A 9403-nucleotide genomic window follows, 5' to 3' on the forward strand; every position below is an offset into this window, starting at 1 on the left:
CTATTTATTCTAGGGACTTTATTAGACAAACATAATAAAGAAAAAGCCTTTTATTATTAATAAATAATTTGATACAAATACCAAAAGTATTGGCCTCTAGGGTTTACACCAACACTTGGTTCATAGTCCGGAATTGGTTATTGGCCCTAAACGTACGTATGGAACTCAAAGAAATAGTGTATTTGGCTCAAAGAGAAAGTATACCACTGGGATGAATGGTTATGATTGAAGATTGTATAATGGATCATGAAAGGTATAGATGGTTCCCTAAGGAAGAAGAAGGAATAAAATAAATATGTTCGCCAAGGATTCGAACCCTTGTGCCTACATATTCTCATCGCGTAATGATAAATTCAAAGCTCCGTAGTTCGTAGAACTAAGATGGAACAAAGAAAGAAAGAATTTATTAGGTTCCTAAAAGGTGAAGCAAATTGCTTTAATAGCAAGAGTGTGGTATTAAACAATATATGGTATTTAGCAAAAGAGAATTTGTGAAGGTATGGCTTGAACCAAGGATGCTACCACAACTTGAGACTATACAAGGTAGGAAAAGATATTTTCCAGGGTCTGCAACCCTATGAAGTAGAATGAGGGATAGCCAAAGTCTGTAACTGTATAGGGGTCAAAGCTTGTAACTTTACAATGAAGTGACTGTTTGTCAAAGTCTATAAGTTAGGGACTGAACATGAGATTAACTTATCAATATTATTCATAATCAAGTTCTTTTATTATGATCTTAATCAAAACCAAAACCCCATTATTTTTAAATTAGATTGGTTAAAAAATTCAAGAGTCTCTATGATACGGCTCGAGTGTCGATTCCGTTTGACTCCATTTTTAAACTCGTTTTTGACCCATGTGAGATAGCAAATTGGCGTCGTTGTCGTGGACTCTCTGTTGCCAATTTTAGAATTCTAGTTTAGTGTATTGTTAGCATTTTGTTAACTTTTAGGGCTATAGTATAGTGGTAAGTATCTCAGCCTATCAGGTAACTCTGTAAGCTACTGTTTTGAATTGGTCCAAATTTTTTTCCAGATAAAAAAATTCAACAAATGTTACTCCCTTTGAAGAGACTTATAATGGATTTTAAACTTCAAAATCGCAAATTCCATATTTTTGTATTTTATTTTATTTGTTTTCTATTTTCATATTCTAAAATAAAATCCTAAATTTTTTGTAGATTCGTTATTTTATTTATTTGATTTTTAGTCATATTTTCATAATTTTTATATTTTATTTTAATCACTTTTCTATTTTTCCATTCTTTTTTCTCAATAGGGAAATTGCTTGCATTTTCGTAATTGTTGCATTGTAATGCTTTTTTATTTTATTTGATTATATGTTAGTTTGATAATTATATCATGACTGATCAAATTAGATCCTTAAGAGAATTTGCTTCACCTGATTCACTTTTTGTTGATTTCCTTTATTTGTCAGATTTTAATGACACTTGTACTTGTTTTTTGATGTTTTAAAATGCATTGCATCAACTAATAATCACTTTCCATGTTATATATGTATTGAATCAATGGTAATTGTGAGAAATACTTGATGAACTAAGTGAGTTAACCTAGTGATCCACTTAGGTTAAGAAGTTAGACATATAACTTAGATAACATTAGAAGACAACATTTATTTGATATGATACCTAGGTGAGCGTCACAAATGGATGGTAGCCATATTTGAGATTGGGATTCTTTGTATGGAACATGTATTATTGTTATGTGATTAAGCGGAATGAGATTACGATGTGATTGTCTAGTACAATCATGTTGTGTTTTATCTAATCACGTAGTCAAAAACAACCCTTGATTGTGTCGTCCCAAGTCATGATACTTATATAGAGTAAGATTGGGATGAATGCACCGATACTTTGCATCAACCAAATGGGTTAAAGTCCCATATATGCAACCAAATGAGTTAGAGTCTAATACATACAACCAAATGGGTTAGAGTCTCATAGTGCAACCGAATGGGTTAGAGTCCCATAGAAGAATTTGACAGACTCGAGAAAATCGAAGTATGTTACAAGGATCTGTGACTCGTGTCGATAATCCTAGACCTAGGATTGGGTGGGGAAAGATACCTTGGTATGGTTTCTAATTAGTGATTGTTTGAGTTAGATAGGTTATAGCTAGCATAAGTCATAGACCTCAAATAACTAGAGCTCGTCCAATAAGACTTCAAGACTATGAAGTGGTTGGTGATGATGAAGCCACCACAGATGAAGAACTAGTTCAGTTTTCTTTACTTGCAGGTGTTAAACCAATCAACTACAGTGAGGCTTTAAAGAACATGAAGTTGAAGTCTTCTATGGTCGAAGAGTTACAAGAAATCGAAAGAAACAACACATGGGAGTTGGTCGAATTACCATCCCTTACAAAATCTCTCAAAGTGAAGTGGGTGTTCAAGTTAAAGCACAATGTTGATGGGTCAATAGAAAGACATAAGGCGAGATTGGTAGATCGAGGATTTCTTCAGCGAGCAGGACTCGACTACTTTGAAGCCTTTGCACCTGTTGCAAGATTGGAAACTGTTAGACTAATGGTAGCCTTGGCATGTAAGCAAGGCTGGTAGACGCTTCACTTAGATATGAAATCGGAATTTTTGAATGGACCTTTATATGGAGAGGTGTATGTCACACAACCTCATGGGTTTTTGATTCAGGAGAAAGCAAAGAAACTATACAAGTTGCACAAAATGCTCTATGGGCTCAAGCAGATACTTAGGGCATGGAAAAAGAAGATCAACTCATACTTGGTCGAATTGGGATTCGTCAAATATAAATCTGAGTATGTTAAAGAATTTGTCAAAGTTCAAAGATCTGATGAAGAAGGAATTTGAAATGTCAGATATGGGAAAGTTGTCATACTTCCTAGGCATGGAATTTCAAATCTAAAGGCAAGGTATGGTGCTACATCAAAGAAAGTATTTCTAGGAGATACTCAAGAGATTTAGGATGGATGATTTGACTCTTGCATCTTCGTCTATCGAACCAAATTTGAAGTTGGAGAAGCATGGAGAGAAGGACAAAGTCGATGAAACTTTGTTAAAAAAATTGTCATATCACTGAGATATGTGTGTAACAATCAATCTGATATATGTTTCTCAGTCAGATTAGTAAGCAGATATATGAGTGAATCAAGGGTGTCACACATGAAGGCTGCAAGGAAAATCCTGAGATACTTAAAAGGATCGAGAAACTATGGAGTTTTATTTTGACGAGACTCTGAAAGCAAAGAAGCTATGGTTACTTGTTATTCATATGTTGATTGGTGTGGAGATAAGGAAGATTGAAGAAGCACTACTAGATATTTATTTAAAGTATTTGGTGCCTCAATCTCATGGTGATCGAGAAAGCAACCTATGGTGGCATTATCAACGTGTGAGACTGAATATATAGTAGGATCCTATTCTGCGAGTCAAGCAATTTGTATCAGATCTGTGCTGGAAGAGATCGAAGTCGAAGTGAAGAAATCTCTAGTGTTGCGGATCGACAACAAGTCAGCCATAAATTTTGTGAAAAATCCATCTTTGCGTAAAAGAAGTAAGCACATAGAAGCTAGATTTCACTTATTAAGGGAGAAGGTAAAAATCAAGGTGAACTTGAAGTAAGGCATTGCTCAAGTGAAGCACAATTAACCGGAATTTTCACCAAAGGATTGAAGATCAACAGGTTCCTAACGTTGAGAAAGAAATTAGGAATAGTTCAGATCGATAATGATTAGTGTGTTTCGACAACTTGGATTATATGGGGGTATGTTGAGATATTAGATATAATCCAAGTTGAGTTGTGTGACTCAAGTCCAAAGCTAATTAGGATTTAGGGTTTGTTACTTAGTTTTTTTATTTTACTTAGTGTTCAAGTAACTTAGGTGTATATAAATAAACATTATGTAATTCAGTATTACCCTTCAATTCAATAATACAATTCTTATTTCCTCATTCTCTATTTTTCTCCTTACTAAAAGTGCCTCAAGCACTAACACCAATTTGTTAGTGTTTAAGGCACTTTTAGTGAGGAGAGAAAGAAATTAGGAATAATTCAGATCGACAATGATTAGTGTGTTTCGATAACTTGGATTATAGGGGGGTATGTTGAGATATTAGATATAATCCAAGTTGAGTTGTTTGACCCAAGTCCAAAGCAAATTAGAGTTTATTGTTTGTTACTTAATTTGTTATTTTACTTAATATTCAAGTCACTAAGGTGTATATAAATAAACACTTTATAATACAATATTATCATTCAATTCAATAATACAATCCTTAGTTCCTCATTTTCTCTTTCTCTCCCTACTAAAAGTACCTCAAGCACTAACACCAATTTGTTAGTGCTTGAGGAACTTTTAGTGAGGAGAGAAAGAAATTAGTAATAGTTCAGAAGACAATGATTAGTGTGTTTTGATAATTTGGATTATATGGTGGTATGTTGAGATATTAGATATAATCCAAGTTGAGTTGTGTGACTCAAGTCCAAAGCTAATTAAAGTTTATGGTTTGTTACTTACTCCATTCGTCCTATAATGAGTGACCCGGTTGATCATTTCACATAGATTAAGAAAAAAGAATAAATGAAAGAGAGAGAATGATACTTTTACTAAAGTACCCTTATTATATATTAAGAATGATGAAAGTAATATTAATTAAATGGTAAAATTGAAAAAGATGCATTAAAAATTGAAATGAGTCATTTATTTTGGGAAACTCTTTTATTCCAAATGGGTCACTCATTATGAGACGGATGAAGTAGTTTGTTATTTTACTTAATATTCAAGTCACACATATGTATATAAATAGACACTTTATAATTCAGTATTATCATTCAATTCAATAATACAATCCTTATTTCCTTATTTTCTCTTTTTCTTCTCACTAAAAATGCCTCAAACACTAAGAGTTTGTCCCATGTGTTTAGATGCTGAAGAAAGTCATCTCCACTTATTTATTTTGTGTCCGGTAGCAGAAAATGTTTGGCTTCCGTTATCAAATTGGATTTGGTTAGGTTGTTTAAACTTGTATGATTCCATTTTAGATCATTTGAAGGCTTTGATTGATTTGCTTAAAGGGAAGGTTAGCAAAAACTTTTGCCTCCTTTTTTGACTTGCATTAGTTTCGTCTATTTGGTTAATTATGAATGGCACTCTTTTAAAGGTCATAAAAGGGTGCAAGCATGATGTTGTTTCTTATGCTAAAAGTCTCTGTTTGGAATGCTTTGGTGTTAGATCTTAGGGATTGATGGGGATTGATAAGAAGGACTTGTTAACCAATTCGTTATCATGTTTTCGTGCTTGCTCGTTGTAAATTCATTTAGTGTTTCCTCCATTGTATAAAGGTTGAGTACTCTTTGTACACACTTCTATTCAATATTTTGCTTATAGAAAAAATAATATCCATCAATTAAGAGATTTATATTTTCTACGTTGTTACATACCAACCACACTCTGCATTGGCTGCAAAGTCATTAGATTTATCTCTACAGTTGTTCTAACGTGTACGGCGGCTCATAATTTCCATTCACTAGATATCCAATAAACATGATAGCTATATTATATTTTATATTAAAAGATAAAACAAATAATGGCAAATTCAAACCACTCACTTTTTATTGCACGTAACCGATTCGACTTTACATACTGCATTCAAAAGTAATTAGAAATTTCAATGCTACATTTCAAATAAAAACATTATATCATATTCAGACTGGCATTTCATATTCTAAAGGAAAACTTAATAATAGACAATTGGTTGGTGTATTCAAGAAAAAGATTTCAAGCTTAGCCTCTCTTTCACAATTTTTTTATTATATAATTAAGATTAGTGTAGGGAAGACTTCAATCCAAATGACACCCTAGAGAAGACGTAAATTTGATTTATGTTCGCATTTAAAAGAATTAGAAGACGCTAATTAAATTGGTGACTACATATCAAATAATTAATTTAATCGATGATAATGTATTGCATATAGAAGGAGACGTCAATTCATCAGATTAATATTATTTTTAAATTAAAATAATAAATTATATAAAATAAGTAAATAAAAATTTATATTTAATTTAAATATGATTACATACATGTCACTAGTTCCACACCCCTGTGTATCCTTTTCTTTTATCTATCTCTGTTGATCTGATTGCCCGAGGTGTTTGAAACACGTCGACAAAGGCTCATTATTCATTAACATTATATTGATCAAGTTGGTCGTTATAGCTAGTGTAAAAATATTATTATATGTAATCATATTTAAATTAGATATTAATTTTTATTCATTATATATATATATATATATATATATATATATATATATATATATATATATGTATAATAATAATAATAATAATAATTTATTGTTTTAATTAAAAAAATATTACATTGAGGCACAAGATGATTTCGCGCCTCCTCGTGCTATGTGCTAATACATTGTCGTCAGTTTAATTAGCGTATCGTCTATCTTTTTAAATGCAGGTGTCGCATCGCGAAAAATACGATTTAGGAACGCATCGTACGCTCGCTGATGATTAAAAAGATTTGTCATCGAACTTTATTTATTCCAAAGAAGAAAAGAGAAAATATCGATAAACCCTTACAAGAAAATATAAAATGGTAATTGCAACCAAATTCAGGTTCGGGAGTCGATTACGTAAGGGCAATGTATTAACACGCCTTACATCCGTTGTATTTCACGAGAACCATTTAGTTATATTTATGATTGAATGTTATCTTATGTTATTTGTTTCCTTCTAGTGATCACAAGTTCAAAAGGTAAAGAAAATGGGCCGCAAAAAAGGTTTTTATTAGGGTGTTTGACAAGATTGCGAGTCTTGCTCTTACGTATCCTCAAGTACAATGAGGAATTCAAAGCGACATAGTTTTGGGCAAAACAAAATATATTTTTAGTTTTTGTTATAGTTTTTGACGAGACGATGAATCTCGCTCATACATATCCTTAGGTGCGATGAAGAATTCAAATCTATGTAGTTCTTCGTAGAAAACTACGTATTGGTTTGTTGGTTTTATTGAACGAATGCTTAGATTGAGCTCTAGTGGTTAAACGTTGTTTGTGCTCGCGATTGGAGGCTTAAAGCATTTGTTGTATCGCGGTAGAATAGAAAAAAAATAGTGTTCGTTTGTTAAAAGGGTTTCGATCGCATGGGGGCGAGAAAAGACAAGTTTGATGTGTTGAATGGGTTTTTGGGTGATTGACGAATACTTGAACGGTAGGCTAATTACATCCATCACACGGATATTCTAGGTTACGAGGGACAAGTATGTCTAACACATCCTTTTTCAACCGAGTTATTTATGAAATTGGTGAGGAAAATTAAGTCGTGTTTCTTCAACAAATGATGAGTATTCGTGCGAGAGGCTAATTACGGCCATCACACAATTATTCAAAATTACAAGGGATAAGTACGCCTGACATAATCTTTTTCATCCACGAAATAATAAACTAGATTTGGTTATTTAATGTTTTTTGAAGCGATTGTCAAATATTCAAACGGTGGGATAATTATGGTCATCACACGAATATTCGAGGTTATGAGGGATAAGTACGTTCAACTTAACCTTTTTCAACCAGACGTTTATTACAAAAGGAAGTTAAACTCCCCGAGTAAGTGGAAAAGAAACTCGATGTTGATTGAGTATTCATTCGTATTAGTTTGAAAATAATTTTGCAATAAATTTTAGAATCGGGGTAAGAAGTTATTTTGTCGATTTTTTATTTAAAAGAAAAGTTGAAATTAAATAGGAAAAGTAATTATTTACGTTACTATTTATTTATAAAGGCAAACGAGATTGATGTTCTTGGATGAATTAGAATTTAAAAGTCTTTTTGGTTTTTTTAAATTAATTTTTATAAATCATTAGTTTAAATGATCTAAAAAATAAAAAGAAGTAAATATTACATGTATTTTAAATACACAAAACAAATTTTAATATTTTAAATTAAATATGTAAAAAAAGGAAATAATAAAAATAAAAGAGAATATTATAATATTAAATAATAATTATTATTATTATACAAATAATTATAATAAAAATAAAAATAAAATAATAGAATGAAACAAAAGGAAATAAATAAAAGACAATGGGCTAAGAAGCCCAATCTAGGGGGTGCTAAAAAGTAAACTGTGGGTGCAAGGCTCAAAAATGGGGTTGAACCAAAGCCCAAAATCCCAAGGAGAGGGGCCTGATCTGGAGTTAAATAATTGACTCAACAAAGACCGTTGATCTAGTGGAAAGAATCACACACGTTATATTAGAAGATTCTAGGGAAGTCAAACCAATCCAAGGGTTAGGGAAGGCAATGCATGGTAAGTGTTGTGGTAAATTCATGACCACTGAGCTATTGATTAACTCAACTTCAATAAAACCAAAGTCGCCACCGCGCTTTTATTCTTTCCAAAGGAAAAGGGAAAACTACGAACAAAACCCAAAGATAAGAAGTTTTCAAATCAAAACTAATAAAATGTTAGAGATTACAGGTAAGGGGGTTGATTACACAGAGGGAAGGTATTAACACCCAAAGTGTCCTAGGTACTCATAGGAAGCCCTTTTTTTGTGTGCAAGTGTTTTAGTTGAAAAGATTTTTGTGGAAAAATAGAATATGGTGATGAGAAAATAATTTATTTATTATATTTTTGTGTTTGACAAGACCTTCGGTCTTATGCCTGCCTACCATCATAAAAATGAGGGATCAAAACCTCATAGTTTATGGAAAAAATTTCAAAGATGTATGGATTGAATTTTACAAAAACTTAAAGATATTTTGTTATTAATGGAAGAATACTCAACCAAACATCCACCGATAATTAGGGTTTTACAACATTTAAGAGGGAGGGCTCCAACTTGGATTCAATCAACAAGTATGCCACTAACCCCTAATAAATGGAAATACTTATAAGCAATATATCACGGAATAAGAGAATTATTTCTCAACCAAAGATAACTCAAATCTAAATGCTCTCTTTTGAGAAAGTTAAAATAAAAAAGGCACAAAATGGCCAAAATGATTAAATGAGTTTATTAGTTCTTTTTGTCTTTTTTAAAATTATAAGTCAATATGATTAAGTTCATTTACAAGTATGATTAAGAAAATATTTTGAAAATCAATGACATAAGACCAAGATTTCTACTTATTAAAACAAGTCTAAGTTGAAAACACAAACAAAGAAGGTTTTGAAATGGGGGAGAGATTTTGAAATTAAAGAAGGAGAAGAGGAGATGAAGGGACTATCCTAGACAAGATTTAAAAGTTTAGAGTTGAAAAGATCTAACCAATGGGAAGCATCCACAAAACAATAATGTCAGACAGAAACCCATATCCTTTGGACTATTGAGCAAGTAACAAGCATAATCATCCGAGCAATTAATAAGAAGACCAAATGGTATCACATAAAGA

This window comes from Lathyrus oleraceus, chromosome 7 (genome assembly GCF_024323335.1).
Source record: "Lathyrus oleraceus cultivar Zhongwan6 chromosome 7, CAAS_Psat_ZW6_1.0, whole genome shotgun sequence".
Taxonomy (NCBI): Eukaryota; Viridiplantae; Streptophyta; class Magnoliopsida; order Fabales; family Fabaceae; genus Lathyrus; species Lathyrus oleraceus.